Here is a 16812-nt window from a genome sequence, read left to right on the forward strand (position 1 = left end):
ATTTGCCTTACTTTAAAATTTGTTTTTATGTGTTATTTAAAATTTAGTAAGAAAACAGTGTCCTAAATTCTAAAAATCATTTTAGTACTTTTTTTTTTGCCTTGCCACAGTGAAGTCCAGCAGACGTACACAAGAAGATGTTTGTTCTTTATACCAGGATTTGACAATGGACATGAGAACAGTTGCCATCTTGCCCAGCTTTGGCATAATCATACCATGCTTTCCTAACCAGTCAGTCAGATAAGTTGGAGGGGTAAAAGTGAGGGGTTTTATGTTTCTCTAGAAGCTCCCAGATTGAGGCCTCTGTTCGCTTATTATGAGAAGGTGCTTGGTTAGAGTTTTCAAAGGAGGTTATAACCTTTGAAGGAGCTCTTTGTAGCCTGGGAAGTTATTTTATTTCTACTTAAAGAATCAGGTCTTTATAGTCTTACTTAGTTATGTGTTCATCCGTAAACATTTTCAACTCTAGGATTTGTGCTCAAGAAATATAAGTGGCAATAATATCAAATACCACTTTAAATGGTGTTTAGCCCCAGAGAAGAGATAAATGTTGGAATTGCTGTAATATTTCAGATCACATCATTAATGAAATCACTGCATTTATACTGAGTGGTAACAATCATTGTTGCATATTTTTCCAATTACTTGAGAACCTTCTGTGTTTGGTTGCTGGAATGTTGCCATGGTCACGTTCTGTGCTGGGTATGGAGTGGTGCACTGTGGAATCACTGGCAACCCAGGACGCCCAGGCTTGGAACTAGGCTATCTGAGAAGTCTGCATTGTGTTGAAGCCACACTTGACATGGACCAGAAGGTTCTGAAGAAACTGGTGGAATCCATCAGTAATACTGTCAAGAGCTGTAAGTACTGACCAAATATCCAACACTGCCTGAACATATCATTCAATCAAATAGAAACATTGGTAGACATACTAGTTGGACCTTAACAAGTGCTTTGTAACCTCAGAAGTAGCGTTGCTCTATTTTCTATCTAATGTTTTGGCCATTAAAAAAAAATAGTTAGCAAGTGAATGATTATCCCTGCACTTACACTGAAAATATTTTAATCATCGGGTGTCCTAAAATATATTGCATACGTGGGAAGACTAGCTTGAGAATTTACATGACAAATGCTAAAGGATTATCAGCCAACCAAGTACTGATTTTATATTAATGGTCTGAAATTTAACCAGAGATTTCAAAGTATAAAGGTGTACTTTGACAACTTCCCTGAGTTCTCTGGCACAAAAGCCATAGAGGCAGTTGATTGCTGTACTTCACAGTATTGATAGAGATACATAAGATACTTCAAATGTTGAAGAAATATCATGGTGCTTTTGCACATGGCAAGTGTTTATTAAAACTAAGCTAATTTAACATTTTTTTTAGGATTCCTTGCCCTCCCAGACCTTAAAAAGTAATCTTGTGAATTTTTGTTTCTCAAGCCTGGCCACAAGCAATCCTGACTGATAATTCTAAGAATTTGTTTTTATACTTTAAGGAAATTACTTTTATTTCAGCCAGCTTTACAGCCTCATTATTGGGTGCTTCCATTTTCCATTGTGTGACCTTAGCAGGATAGTCACCACCTTGTCTGAGAATCTCACTGTGGACATAATTCAGTTTTTTCTTTTCTCAGTTGGATTTTAAATGATCTAAGCTCCTCAAGCACTTCTGGGCCCTGTTTTCCCATCCTGCTGTTATACTACCCTTTAAAATCCATCCGGCAGATTTAGCCAATATTGAATATAGTAAGAAATGCCTGCTGTCATGTGCTACTTTCTTAACAGCCTGAGTTTTATAACATTCAAAAGGAAATTTTGCATGCTTTAAAAATACGACTCCTCTCCCCATCCTAATGAAATTATTTTTAGCAGTGTCTGCTACCCATATGTGTGTTTAATACCGTTATTTGTTATTTGAAAGTTTCTGAAGTCGTCTGTAGATGTGAGTATGTAATACTTGATCAGACCCATATCCCTTATAGTCTTCTACAAAGAAGATAACTTATAGCTGTTTGAAAAAAGGAATAAGTTGCATTCCTTTCTTTTTCCAAAGTTTTTGACACTTAACTGATTCTTAAGTTATTGTTGAAAGTTCAGGCCCTAAATACTGAAACATAGCTATTCACCAGTATAGCCAGATTACTAGATTTCTAACAGCTGATGTTTATTGAGGTCTTCATTGTCAAGACAGTGCAAAATGGTTTATGTTCATCATCTTTATTCTCAGAACAAACCCAGTGAGGTAGGGGATGTTATCCATGTTTTCAGGTGAGGAAACCTCGTCTTAGATTGTTTTGTAAAGCTAACAGTGGACTTTTCTTGTTGAGGCCAAGCTAGTCTGATGCAGAGTCTGCACTCAGTGTTTATTTTTCAAATTAATCCTACTGATCAGCATTATAGTCCCTCATGGTCTTTCTGTACAGTGTTTTCCCACAGTAAGGGGGCAGTTAAAATTTGTTCAAATCAGTTTAGTTCTTGAGTCCTTCCAGTTGAGACCAGGATAGACACTGGTCCTCTCATGACTAGAATTTGGTTATTAATGGGTAGGAGAGGGAAGGACTAAAAAGCTAGTGCTGCCTTGACCTTCTCAAGAAAGGACTGTCTTTATTTCTCTTGGTGTACAAAGTTCTAATAATTGTTCTATGTGGCAGAAAGTTGAAGTGATTTTTCCTGGGCTTTGCTTTAGAGCTTCTTGTTAGTCCCTCACGTGCCACATGGCCTCTTTCAGTCCAAGCCACTACCATTGCATGCTCTCCTCTCAGATCCTCAGCCAGTTTATCCTCAGTCCAGTAGCTACATTTGACTATTCAAATGTAAATTAAAATTAGGTAGAACTTAAAATCCAGTTTTGGTCACACAAGCCATTTTTCAGGGCTTAGCAGCCACATGTGGATTGTGGCTACCAAATTGGACAGCACAGATAGAGAATATTTCCATCATCTCAGAAAGTTCTGTTAGACAATGCTGCTCTGGAGTCATGCAAATAGATCTATTTCCTTTTCCAAATAATAGCCCTAATCTGGTGGGAGAGGCAGATAATTACCTCAGGGTATAGTACATGGCTTCATGGTGTGTGTAACCTATGTGTTCTCATAGGGCCCCATGCTTAGTTTAATGCTCTGCTAACACTGACTTAAAATTAATTTTTTAAATAAGGGGCCTGCATTTTCATTCTGCATTGGGCCCACAAATTCTGTAGTTGACACTGGCCACGTACCTCTTATTTGTAGTATGGTAGGAGTATCTCCACCATCAGAATCACCTAAAGGTTTATACTGAAGTTGTAGATCCCGGAGTACCACCCTTAGTATAGTAAAAAAAAAATCTCTGGAAGTGGGGCCAGGCGTCCAGATTGTTAGCTCTGTGTGTTCTTAGACACTGGGGTTTGAGGGTCCTGATCAGAATTGTCTTCTTCACTTGAAACTTCAGTTCTGTCAGCCAAATGTCAGTCCCAGTTTGATTGATGGTGAGTTGGGAATTGACCCAGTCTTTTTCACACAGATAGTCATTTTTATACTTACGTACATTAACGAACTTTTTTAAAGATAAGCGAAGAATTTTTAAATTATTCCTAATAATTTCATGTGGTTTGATTCAGCTGATCATTTTGGCATCTCAAGGTTACTCTGGAGCTTGACTCTCATCCAGCGTATTCCTTAACTTCTCCAGTTTACAGATGATTGCTTATCATTTATTTAGCAAACATGTATCGAGAGCCTTCCACTGTACTAGGCACTACTGGTTACTGAATAGATATTAACATAAGAATAAGAGATTTTGCTAAAATCCCAAGTATTTTGTGAACTGCATTTCTCTGATCCATTCTTATCAAGTGGAGGAAATAGTTAAATGTATGATTTGACCTTGTGAATTCATGAGCCTGTCTTTTCTGAGCGCTCATGAGTTTTTAATACAACTGATCATCTCCTTTAGGACTCAGCCCAGGACCACCTAAGGGCCCACAAGTCCAGTATTTGGCTTTTTCTGTATTTGTGAGACCTAACATGGGCCATGATGTGTGCATATGTAGGTTACTGTACGTACATATTTTCTAGCTATGTCTACTAAACAGGCTTAGAAATATTAGCACCCCAATAGTGATTAGCATACCCAGTGACTAGACCTTGGTTTCTAAATACCAAACTCTAATAAAAGAACCAGATTTCCTTGAAAAAATAGCTGAACAGAGCATAAAGGAGAAACCTACACTACTCCTGCTTTTCTTTTTTTTTTTAACATCTTTATTGGAGTATAATTGCTTTACAATGGTGTGTTAGTTTCTGCTTTATAACAAAGTGAATCAATTATACATATACATGTGTTCCCATATCTCTTCCCTCTTGCGTCTCCCTCCCTCCCACCCTCCCTATCCCACCATAGATCATTTTTAAATTGAGTTGTTTCTTCCTTATTGTTGAGTTGTAAAAGTTCTTCATATATTTTGCATAACAGCACTTTATCAGTTGTATCTTTTGTGAATATTTTCTCCCAAACTTCGGCTTGTCTTCTCATTCTCATGACTGTATCTTTTTCAGGGAAGGTATTTTAAATTTTAATGAAGTCCAGCTTATCAATTCTTTTGTTCATGTATTGTGCTTTTCGTATTGTATCCAAAAAGGCATCACCATACCCAAGATCATCTAGGGTTTCTCCTATGTTATCTTCCAGGAGTTTTGTAGTTTAACATATTACATTTAGGTCTGTGATCCATTTTGAGTTAATTTTTGTGAAAGGTGTAAGGTCTGTACCCAAATTCACTTTTTTACACGTTGATGTCCAGTTGTTCCAACATTATTTGCTAAAAAAAACTAACATTGTTCTATCGTATTGACTTTGCTTTTTTGTCAAAAACCAGTTGACTCTATTTATGTGGGGCTATTTCTGTGCTTTCTATTATGTTCTATAGATCTATTTGTCTATTCTTTAACCAGTACCACACTGTCTTGATTACTGTAGCTTTATGTTAAGTCTTTTTTTTTTTTTTAGTTTCTGCTTTATAACAAAGCGAATCAGTCATACATATACATCTGTTCCCACATCCCTTCCCTCTTGCATCTTTTCTTTAACACTACTACCGTACTCACAGTTCTCCAACTGTGTGGAGGTTTCTCCCAGCAAACAGTTCTCTGTGACATTAGCTGGGTGTCCCTACAGTTTAACTCAATTCTGACACTACCTGGAGGGAGTCAGATTCTACAGGTTAAGTGTTCAGTCCTACAGGACTGCTCCTCACCAGATGCCAATCACAAGTCCAGGTTGTTGCCTGTGCTTCTGACCAACTGGCTATCAATCAGAGGTTCCCACGACCCCCTCCTTGTGTTCAGTTAGTTTGCTGGAGCAGCTTACGGAACTCAGGAAAGCAGTTTACTCTCTAGATTACCAATTTATTTTAAAAGGATATAATTGGGAACAGCCAGATGGAAGAAATGCATAGGGCAAGGTATGTGGTAAGGGGTGTAGTTTCCAGGCTCTCTCCAGGCACCTTTGTGTGGTTACCAACCCAGAAGCTCCCCGAACCCCATTCTTTGGGGATTTTTATGGAGGCTTTATCACATAGGCATAATAGATCATTAACTCAATTTCCAGCCCCCCTCTGGAGAAGGGGTGGGGGCAGGACTAAAAGTTCCAAGCTTTTGAACATAGCTTGGTTTTTCTGGTGACCAGCTCCCATCCAGGAACAACCAACAGTCACCTCATTAGAACAAAAGACATTGCTATCAACAAGGAAATGGCTAAGGGATTTAGGAGCTCTGTGCCAGGAACCAAGGGCAGAGACCTATTTTTTTTTCCTGTTATCTCACACAGGAATAATACAAGATGAGCCTGGCAAGTAGTGCCAGAAAGCAACGCAGTGTTGCAAAAGCAAAAGGATGAGGGTATGTGAAAGAGGAGTCAACTTGAAAACTCCCAATGGCCAAAGCTGAAACAATTTGGGCAGCAAAATTAGTAGCACAGTATTGGTCTAAAATAAATATATGTGACTGCATACTGAAATAATTGAATAAATTGGAAAAGAGACAACTCTTCCTTAGAATAAATTAATAGTATAAATACTCCCTTCCTAAGAAGTGGAGCTTAATTCCCTTTACCTTGAGAGACTGGCTTCTAAAGAATAGATGATGGAAAGGGAAAGTAGTATCAATAGATTCAGTGGAGAAACCTGTAGACTCACTTAACCGAGTGATCGAGGTTATCAGCAGTGATAGGTCATGTTATTGATAATACCGTGTATCTCCTGATACATGACAAGAACAGCACTTGTAGTATTGTACCCCAAAACACAGTCTAATCATGAGGAAAACGTTAAGCAAACCTAAATTGAGGAACTTACGCAAAATAAAAAATGTCAAGGTCATAAAAAGGATTAAGACTGAAATCTCACAGGTTGGTGGAGACATGACAACCAAATGGATCCTGGATAGGATCCTAGAACAAAAAAAAGGACTTTAGTGGAAAAACTGGTAAAATCTGTAATTTAGTTAATAATAACGTGCCAACGTTAGTGTTTTAGTTTTGACAAATGCACCATGGTTATGGTGTTAACATAAGATGTTAACAGGGTGAAACAGCGAAGAACCCTACTATTGCATCTCTTAAGTAAATTAAAATTATTCCAAGCTAAAAAGTTTAATAAATAACACGGGCCAATCTCTAACATATCAACACCATGCTCATTACCCACAATTTCTCAAGTATCATTTACAGTGGTTCCTTGACCACATGTGTAAGGAATGTGAGCTGTATGGATAAAACTCAGAAAAATTTACTAGCTTCTGCAGATTGTGTCTAAAATTGATTGTTTTGTTCGATGACTTGTCAGTATTTGACCCAGAGCAGCTGCTGACTCTGAAACCTCGCTTTTTTCGGGGATCCATTTTCACAATGCTGTTGCACTCAGATGTTGATTCTCCATCAGAGTTGAGCAGGACTAGTTTCAGGAAAGCATTAATATACTATGCACTCCATACAGTGTGTCCACACCTGAGGTTCTTTTTTCTTCATATTCCATAAAAGAAAAAAACACTTTCCAAATTTTTGTCCTCAGAGCACCCCCTTCTATGACCAAGTCTTGAAAAGTCACATTGCTTTATTTCCACCATACTCTTGGTTAAAATGGTCAAAAATCCTAGTTTCAAGTGAAGGAGACACAAACCCCATCTTTCTAAAGGAGGGGTATCAAAAGTCTATCGTAAGAAGAGCATATGAGATGGGATAGATTGTTAAAATCGTCTTTGGGAAAATACAACCTGTCACATCTGGATTCACCATTCGTAAGGTAGTTTCAAGAATCTACTGCCAAAGTGATCTTCCTTAAATGCAAATCTGATCCTGTTAACTTGCCAGCCAAAATTTTTCAGTAAGCCCCTCATAAAGTCAAACAGTTCTGCCACCTAGCCACACCAAACTTTGTGGCTCTCCGAACATGCCTCCCTGCCTTCAAGCTGCCTCCTCTAGTAAATGCTTACTCCTTTGATGGCTTTAGCTCAAGTGACACCTCTTCCTGGAGCCCCTTCTTAATCTCTTATCGCCTCCCCCCTGTTGATGATGCCTTTCTTTGGGTCACTACCAAGCACCATCAAGCCTAGTGTTTGTGATACTTCATTGCACTTTATCTCTTGACCAAAGTGTAATAACTTTGAGGGCAGGAACCATGGTGTGTTCATTGCCTGGTTCATGGCAGGCCCTTAATAAATGCTTATTCCATGGATAAAAATGACCTTTATGTCAAATTTGGAGCTATGTGTGATGCCTGAGAATCTAATTCAGTTCATAAAATAATATTACTAGGTACCTTTGTAATCGCTTTTTCTTAGATTTATCAACCATTACCCTAAGAGTCAAGTAATTCTCTGACCACATTAGAAACCCTAATGTAAACTGCATATTTGCTAGGGGTTTTCATTGGTTTCGGATGGGTAACTTGAAATCATCTCAAAGAAAAAATCTAAAAATATGTCTTTGCCCCCACCTCCCCCCTGCCAAAAAAAAAAAGGGAGGGAGGAAAAGGAAGAGAAAAAATAGTAATAGTAACCAGCTTTCCCTCCTAACTCTTTTAGTTCTCTCAAATAATCTTTAACTCATAGAATCAGACTTTCAGAACCTGAAGGAATCTCAGAGATCATCTAGGATAATACCCAAATTTTATAGGTGAGGACTTGAGGCATAAACAAGCTGAATTGTCCTAAATCAGCTATATAGGATAAGAAATGGAAGTGGAACCCAGATACTTAAGTCTAGCCAAGCCACAAAACCTAATCCCTTAGTTTTCAGTCCTGACTGCATTAGAATCACTGTGTGCTGCTTAAGCAGCATCTCAGGCTCCCTACCTGCTTTCTGACTTCATTTCCACCTCCCTAGCCAAAGCCCTATCACTCCAAGCCTGGCTTCTATGCTTCCAGTTTTCCCCTTCAATACAACTTCACCAGATGTGTTTCTTAAACCACTCCTCAGCACTTAGGGCATAGAAGAATCAGCTGAGCTCTTGTTTCAAAGCTAACCCCTAATTCTGATTTAGAAGGTCTGGGGCAAGGCCTGATAATCTGCATATTTAACAAGTATTTAACAAGCCATGAGGGGGGATGATTTTGACGCAGAGGGTCCAAAGATGACACCATGAGAAACCCTGCTCCAGTAAAATAAATGTTACTCCTCTGACTAGGTATTCAAGGCCCTCTACCATCAACCTGTCCTCTTCAATCTTGCTTTTCACTTCTTCCCAACTTGCTGTGCTCCCAATAAAACATGTTCTACCTCAACCCCAATTCTTCCTCTTGCCTTTACTCATGTTATTCCTCTTCCTGGAAGTCTCCACTTCTTTACCACCTTCAATACATTCCTTCCTGTATAAATACTATGCATTCTTCAAGGCCCATTTCGAAGCCTACTCCCATGAAAAAAGCACAACACTTCTTTCCCATACTGATTCCTCTTTATATGTCTATAGTGGTGAGTGTTATACCACATAATTTATTATTTATATACTGTCTTATGAGAGTTCTGAGTAAAGCCTGTCTTGATTGTGTGAGCTCTTAAGTAGCAAGTCCATGTCATACTTTTTTTTTTTTTTTTGGCTGTGTTGGGTCTTAATTGCTGTGCAGGCTTTCTCTAGCTGTGGTGAGCAGGGGCTACTCCATTGCGGTGCGCGGGCTTCTCATTGCAGTGGCTTCTCTAGTTGTGGAGCACGAGCTCTAGGTGCGCGGGCTTCAGTAGTTGTGGCACACGGGCTCAGTAGTTGTGGCGCATGGCTTAGTTGCTCCGTGACATGTGGGATCTTTTCCAGAGCAGGGATCGAACCCGTGTCCCCTGCATAGGCAGGTGGATTCTTAACCACTGCGCCACCAAGGAAGTCCCTGTCACACTTTTTAAAATCACTGGAGCATCTAGAATCATAGGAACAAAATAGCTGCTTAGTAAAATATATTTAATTGGGTTGGAGAACTCAATGGTTAAATCTAAGTTGTATTTATTTGTATTTTCATTTTGCAGTAAAAAAAAAAGTGAAGTAGAGTGTCTCATAAGAATTTTTCACAGCTTGGTGGAAAGACCTGTTGTAAGACTTGATAACACTGGACTAGATCATAACACAGCATATTTGGAATGACCGATGGTATGCTAATGAATAGGGGTAAGAAGTCATGGAGACTGAAATAGGCCAAGCTGAGATGGCAAATATGTATATATTTATTTATATATATATGTTAATACATGGCAAGTTTTCACCAAAGACTTTGCATTTTTTAATACCAAAATTAGAAAGACAATTCTGATAGTGCTACCAATGTAAAACAGTAAATTTGATTTGATGGAGAGGATGGTTTTTAATATAAACTCACCCAGAATTTCATATTTCATAGCTATACCACTTTGAGAAAGAACCAGTAATGACCTAAATAAGCTAGCAGTATTGGGTTTTTTTAAAAAGATAAGCTTGTGGTTTCAGTTGTCTTTGGAGTCATATGCTGTGTAGACATGTAAATTATTTACTTCTTCACAAAAAAAATGAGAATTACTCATTATATTGAAAAAAAGAAACAATTTTATTTTCAGAATAGGAAATTTAATGTGATCCAGTCAGTTTCACTAACAGATTTTTAGTGTTTAATTTGATATGTCTTGATTAATGTATACACCATTGAAACCATAGCCATAATGAAAATAATTAATATATCCGTCACCCCCAAAAGAGTCAATAATATTTTATAGCATAATTGTAAGATTTCACTGGTAATTTAAAAAATAATGTGTTATTTTGGTAATTTATCTTTAGGTATTATCCAAATTCTTTAGAACAGGATTTTGCCACTCTTTTTAGAATAAAAATTATCACATTGATTATCTCTACTGTTGGTCTTTTTTTGCTGATAGTAACTGTACAAAACATCACAAGTGAAGCTCATAATTGACCATGGAGGAGAATGGCTTCTTTCTATAAAAATCCGTTGGAAATACATTTCCAGTAATTTTGACTCTTTCAAGAAAGATTGTGTCAAAAACTTTTTTTCCCCTCCTTTTAGGAGGGAAGATTTTTTTAATCTCTTCATAATACTCTTGAATTATAAAATAGCTATAAATTACAATACACTTACACGTTCTTTTTCCTTCAGTATTTTTTGCATTTGACAAAGACATAACTACATAAATGTGAAAGAGTGTGTTAAAGGATTATCAGTGTTTCTTCGAGGGACTTTTGAAGAAAAGCTGAAGTTTAAGATTTCTATGTTATTATTAACTTATAGTAATATATATTGTCAATTTTGAATTTAGTTCATCCTTATATTTATTTATTTATTTTTGGCTGCGTTGGGTCTTCGTTGCTGCTCACGGGCTTTCTCTAGTTGTGCCGAGCGGGGGCCACTCTTCACTGTTGTACGCGGGTTTCTCATTGCGGTGGTCTCTCTTTGTTGCGGGACATGGGCTCTAGTCATGTGGGCTTCAGTTGTGACACACGGGCTCAGTAGTTGTGGCTGGTGGGCTCTAGAGCGCAGGCTCAGTAATTGTGGTGCATGGACTTAGTTGCTCCGCGGCATGTGGGATCCTCCCGGACCAGAGCTCGAACCCGTGTCCCCTGCATTGGCAGGCGGACCCTCAACCATTGCGCCACCAGCGAAGTTCCTAAATATTTTTTTTAAATATAAATTCATTGTTCTCTATATCGCCCTTGCAAAAATAGTTCATGAGAGTTAAAAAAACAAAAAAAAACAGATGAAATGGGTGGCCTATTTTATAGGAGAGTCCCTAGATCTGGAGTCTCCAAACACTTCCTTCACTAGTTCTGTAATACCCCAGTGTCACCAGGATGGCTCTTCGGCTTAAGGCCCAGGCAAAGGACAGCAGCTGAAGTTCAGGACATGCGCCAACTCTGATCAGCTGGCAAGGCTGAGGTTTCTGGAGCTGCCTCTGGGCTCAGCAGGAAATGGCCTTGAATATGGGGCAGCATATAGTTCACAGTGGGGCTATTCCTTGTCTTTCCATCAGAGAAAATGTGAGGGATTGACACAAAACAAGATAAAACACACAACCCTCAGACATCAATACTCTAGTGTTAGAGTAAGTGTAGATGTATAAAGAGAGGGAAGAAGGCTGAGACAGTGAAAGCCCAAAGGAAGGAGGGTTATAAAGGGAGTTTCCTACAGAAAAGGACCAGGGATTCCAAAGACAAAGATCCTCCAGTTCACAATTTTGTAGGAACAGCTCTGGCCTCACCTCACCCTTACCGTTGATGTGACGTATATTTTCTGTGTTTTACACCTCCTGTGCCAGGATTTGGGGTGTGAAACCCTGGAAAGAGAATAGGAACAATTTTAAGTAGCAGTTTTCAAGGGTGCAAATTGCTTAAAGTGTCAAATTACTTAGGAAAAGACTGCAGAGTTCTGAGTATATAAGGAAATTTTTATCCCTTCTTGTTCTTCCACTTGAATTTAGATATGGGATGTTCAAAAGAAGATCTCTAAACACACGTTTCAAAAATGATAGATAGCAACATTTTAAAAACTCACCAACTTTATTTGACATTTATGACTTTTTTGTTTCTCTGTTTTGTGGGGGGGCTCCTTTTTTTCTTTTCTTATTTTTTTTGCTTTTTTAAAAAATTGAAGTATAATTGGCATACATTATGTAATTTTTTTTTTCTCCTTACAACATTATGTGCTTTCCTTCCCCCACTTTTCTCCAATCTAATTTTTCACGGGATAACACGTATATATACTTAAGTTTCTTATAGTTGCAGTGTTCTTAAACAAAAGTCTCACTGAGAAATGAAAAGTTAAGTTTCGTGGTTGTAAATTCTTGTGAAAGTGGTTGTGACATAATGCAGCTCGATATGATTGAATAGCATCACACTATCAAGAATTTTTTCTCCTCTAATCCCACTTCCTAAAAATGTTTCATATACATTCCAAGATATGTTAATTTGGGGAAAATACTACTTCTAGTAGGGCTGTGTCACAAACTCATAAATGCTATATATTGGAGAAATGCAACAAAAGATAGAATTAATCTGATGCTTTGGAATTTTATACCTGGTTCTTTTTCTCCCCCCCTTCGTCCCTTCCTATCTTTCTCCCGCTCTCTCTCCCTCTCTCTCTCTCCCTCCCTCCCTCCCTTCCTGTCCTAAAACATTTAACTAGATTACAAACTCCCCAAGAACTCCTTCACTGTTATATTCCCAGGACGTGAGTAAGGTCATTTGTGGGATGAATGAATGAACTGTAGTAGTGCTTACACAGTGCAATGGAAGTCATGGAAGTCACTCTCTAGGGAGAGATGGATTATTTTGGATAGCGCAGATGGGTAGACCCCAAGGAGATGACAGACTCACTACCCAAATATATAGAAAAATGTTCTTTGTCAATGATATAGTGAAGTGTACACACTAGTTTTTGCACTCTATGTAAGAAGGACATTATAACATTAAGAGACACACACATATTTATATGTATATGTGTGTATATATATATATACACACACTATATGTATGTGTAAAGTCTTCCTTTTCATATCCCCAGGGGTATTTAATCTTGTGGATTTATAAAATTCCTCTACTATGTAGAATACAGGTTGTATAAATTGTTTTTATCCTTCTTTAATTACATATTGAAATAACTAAGGAGAAGACTAATGACATTTTAACTGTTCTTATCCAAGTCTTTAAATTTCGTATGCTTTAAAAAGTCATAATCCATGTTGGGCCATTTGTCTGCATTTCCTCCTGACACCTCTCCACCTATCTAGATCCCAAACATCCTTAACGGCCTAACACTAATCTGCAAGCTTCTTCTCATGACCCTAGTCCATCTTGAATTGTTACTGTTCTCTCAGTGCCTTGCTCCTTATTAAGCAACTTCACTTTTATACTTTTTACATTATATCCTTATCTCAAGTAAGAGATCCTTTGAGAAACAAAGCTAAAAATTAAGCTTAAAAATCTTTGGCACTTATTTTATCACAAAAGTATTATAATGGGCTTCCTCTAATTTTCTGTCTTATTTCCCCAATTAGGGTATACATCCGTTAGGGATAGGGTTTTATATGTCTAAGGTAATTCAGGTATCTTAGCCTGCTTGGGTTGCTGTAACAAAATATAGACTGGCTGGCTTAAACAACTGGAATTTATTTCTCACAATTCTAGAAACTGGGATGTCCAAGATTAAGGTGCCAGCAGATTCACTTCCTCACTGAGGGCTCTCTTCCTGCCTTGCTGACAGCCACCTCCTCAATGTGTCCTCACATGGCAGAGAGAGGGAGCTTTGGTCTTTCTCTACTCACAAAGACACTACTAACATGATGGGGCCCTACCTTCATGACCTCATCTAAATCTAATTTACCTCCTGAAGTCCCCCACCTCCAAATGTCATCATATTGCAGGGGTTAGAGCTTTAAGACATGAACTTGGGAGGTGGGGAGAGACAAACATTCAGTTCATACCAGGTATGCCTATTAGACTAATAGGAACAAAGTAAGTGGCCTCCATAAATTAGTACCTTTTGATTTGTGTAAGTAGTGCCTACAGAAGTGTGAACTTAGTTTGACTTGGTAAAATCTTTTATTCTAGACAGTTATTTTCCATGCAAAATTAAAAACTACTCTATCATTTATCAAGAAATTATCTCCTCTCTAGGATTATGACAGCGATGGCAAGATATCTTTTGCAGACTTTGAAAAAGCAGTGAAAGAAGATAAACTTTTGTTGGAAGTGTTTGGACCATGTTTACCAGAAGCAAAGGTACAGTGCCAGCAGCCAAACTGGTTGAGGGAAAATTTCAAAGGATCAGAAAAGAAATACTTGCTAGACACTTACCTCTGCAGGACTTCAACACACTACTGAAGTTCGGGCAACCATGAAGATCTCGGCCCCATCCTAACATTTGGGAGCCAAGACAGTAGTGACTAATTATATTCAAGACCTTTTTTGAGCTTGTAACCACCTTAGCCATACACAATTCCTAATTTCCTGTATGTTAATATTTTCCCCCCCAAAACCCGAGGTATATTGGCTTGCTTAATGGATAGAACAGCAAATACAGAGTGGATTCAGCAAGTACCCACCATAAACTGCTAGGAGAAAACTTGATCTCTTTCTCTTGTTTGTTGTCAAACAATGAGAATAAATTAAGGGTTTAAAATTTTGGACACGTGTAGTACTTTATGGTATTTTATTTGTGCTCATGAAGGATTTTCGAGTATGAATATGACAAAGGTTTTCTGAGCCAGAAGAGTCAGCCTGATAATTAATTTCACTAACATTTCCTTTTTTTTTTTTTTTTTTTTGCGTTATGCGGGCCTCTCACTGCTGTTGGCCTCTCCCGTTGCGGAGCGCAGCCTCAGCGACCATGGCTCACGGGCCCAGCCGCTCCGCGGCATGTGGGATCTTCCCGGACCGGGGTATGAACCCACGTCCCCTGCATCGGCAGGCCGACTCTAAACCATTGCACCACCAGGGAAGCCCCAACATTTCCTTCCTTAATTCTTCCTTTGACCAACTGTGCTTTGCAAACATGTGATATAGGAAGAAACTTTTTATTCTCTGCAGTAATTTAGATGGTGATTTTGTGGATGAATTTGCATACTGTTAAGCTGTCCTTAGCTATCTCAGCTCATCTAACTTGTCCCATTGTCGTTTATTCTCACATTTTAATTTTGTCTGGGAACCTGATGGGTGAAAGAGTTCAGAATAATGGACTGGATTGGAGTAACTACTTAGGATCAGATGGAACACCAATGGTTCTTCAGCTGCTCCTCAAGTGTTCATCTGTAAGCCAGTTATCTAGAGCCTTACTACTCAAAGTGTAGTCTGTGTACCAGCCGCAATGGTATCACCTAGGAACTTGTGAGAAATGCAGAATCTCGGACCCCACCTCAAACCTGCTGAATCAGAGTTTTTTTTTTTTTTTTAAGTGCTTGACATAAGAAAGGTTTATTTTTTCTCTCATTATGGTCAAATTTTTTGTATGCTGGCCGGGACAAGGAGGGCTGGCCTTCACAGAGTCACAGATCAGGAATCCACTCAAGAACACAGAACCCACTTAGCAGCTCCTCCCTTTAGGGCTATCAGAGAAAAAATTTTTCAAATTGAAGTATAGTTGATTTACAATGTTGTGCTAATTTCTGCTGTATTGTGGTAAAATACACCTTTCATAACATTTACCTTCTCAACCAATTTTATGTGTACAGTTCAGTAGTGTTAAGTACATTCACGCTATTGTGCAACCAATCTCGAGAACTCATCTTGCACAACTGAAACTCTATACCCATTAAACAACTCCCAATTTCTGCCACCCACCAGCCTCTGCCACCACCATCAGAGTCTGCATTTTAATAAGACCACAAGGTGGAGATTCACAGCACCTTAAAATCTGAGAAGCCTGATCCAGAGAGCAACTTGCTTTTTCTAACTCTATGCTGAGATGACTAATGTATTTTTTTAACTGAGAGTGCAGCAAAAAGTATAGTTGACCCTTGAACAACACGGGTTCGAACTGTGAGGGTCCACTTGTATGTGGATTTGTTTTTCAATAAATACATACTACAGTACTGCATAATCCATGGTTGGTTGAATCTGAGGATACAAAACAGCAGATATGGAGGGCAGATTGTAAAGTTGTATGTGGATTTTTGACTGTGTGGAGGGTCAGCAACCCTAACCCCATGTTGTTCAAGGGTCAACTATATATCTAACTACTTCACAAGGAGGTAGAGCCAGACAGACACCTTGCCTGCAGCTTCTTTTAATACCATCCACAACTAAGTGCCTTCCTAGCAAGTTTGAATCAGTAAGTCATAAATGAAGGTGGAACTTCCTAACCTTTATATTCAAATTCAACCCATTAGGCAAGAAGCCCTTAAGGACAGGGAGAAAAACAGACACCATTTGGTATGGGCCTCCTCAGGTTATTGTTACCAGTAAAAAAAAAAAAAAAAAATGGAAACAGCCTGGACATACTTGGATTTCCAATTATGTGATCCACTGCCAGGAAAAAAAAATGTGGATGTGCTAAAAGTAGCGGTAAAAGTCTAGCATTTACAAATACTGATTTGTTTCTGCCATAGATTTAGTAAATTACTCTTTGAAGTTAACTAAAGCATTTAAGCTTCTACTTTTAGCTTTGTTCTAACAGTTTAACTTTTTTGCTTTATAGAATTGTCTTGATTGTGAAGCCCTGGCATTCCAACACATCCTGACTTCTAGTTTTTGAATGTGAATTACTCAAAATTATTAAATTCAGAAACATCCTGGTTGCCTACATTTATATTATAAAGTTTCTATATTTGCTTCAATTAATTTACATATAGTGATTGCAGTGTGAGAGGTA

At 38.3% G+C, this 16812-nt stretch overlaps 1 pseudogene across 1 annotated transcript; it reads left to right on the forward strand.

Annotated features, from left to right (window-relative positions):
• The first annotated feature begins 66 nt into the window (after window positions 1–66).
• LOC308622303 (calaxin-like) lies at window positions 67–16698 on the forward strand (annotated as a pseudogene). Its single transcript, XR_014017899.1, has 6 exons — window positions 67–864; window positions 9491–9629; window positions 10609–10739; window positions 11319–11551; window positions 14121–14225; window positions 16639–16698. The product of XR_014017899.1 is annotated as a calaxin-like (transcript).
• The last annotated feature ends 114 nt before the right edge of the window (window positions 16699–16812 follow it).

The sequence above is a fragment of the Mesoplodon bidens genome (genome assembly GCF_964165515.1).
Source record: "Mesoplodon bidens genome assembly, chromosome: 9".
NCBI lineage: Eukaryota > Metazoa > Chordata > Mammalia > Artiodactyla > Ziphiidae > Mesoplodon > Mesoplodon bidens.